This window comes from Chrysochloris asiatica, unplaced genomic scaffold, assembly GCF_000296735.1.
Source record: "Chrysochloris asiatica unplaced genomic scaffold, ChrAsi1.0 scaffold00133, whole genome shotgun sequence".
Classification (NCBI taxonomy): Eukaryota; Metazoa; Chordata; class Mammalia; order Afrosoricida; family Chrysochloridae; genus Chrysochloris; species Chrysochloris asiatica.
The window spans coordinates 1,849,769-1,850,278 of record NW_006408651.1 but is presented as its reverse complement, the minus strand read 5'-3'; the positions used below and the strand labels follow the sequence as shown (position 1 = coordinate 1,850,278).

At 39.0% G+C, this 510-nt stretch overlaps 1 protein-coding gene across 1 annotated transcript in view; it reads right to left on the bottom strand.

The window, feature by feature from the left end:
• SPATA17 (spermatogenesis associated 17) overlaps positions 1 to 510 on the bottom strand; it is a 220,638-nt gene that overhangs the window by 54,541 nt on the left and 165,587 nt on the right. The window lies entirely within an intron of this gene.

Genomic DNA, 510 nt, shown 5'->3' with positions numbered 1-510 from the left:
TGAATAGCTATCATCTTGTCTAGATGGGTCTGGTGAAAGGAGATGGTGATAAGATTCGTAAGATTCAATAGTGAATAACTGTTATCATGACTAATTGCGACTGTCATAATTGTAAAGGTAGGAGTTTTGTAACAATAAAATGGAAGTGGTTAGTCTTACAGTCCAGAAACAGAGGACCCTAGGATCATCAAGAGAGGAATGCACAAATAGAATGCGGGACCTTATCCAGAGAAGCAGCAGTGCCAGAGATGGACGCAGAGATAGGGGCATGGAGAAGGGGAATGGCTGAGGACTCTAGATTCATCAACTAAGAAGAGAAGGACTAAGAATTGGTGGCCAGGAGGCAGACTTGCAGAATGTACCCTTTGGAGATGTAAATTATTATATATGCCTGAGTGGGTTGTTTTGTTTGTTGGTTTTTTAAAAAAAGCTAAAGTGGATAGAGAGAAATACTTTTAACTGATGGTATATGGAGGGGATTATAATCAATGTAATGAAACAAGTTATATG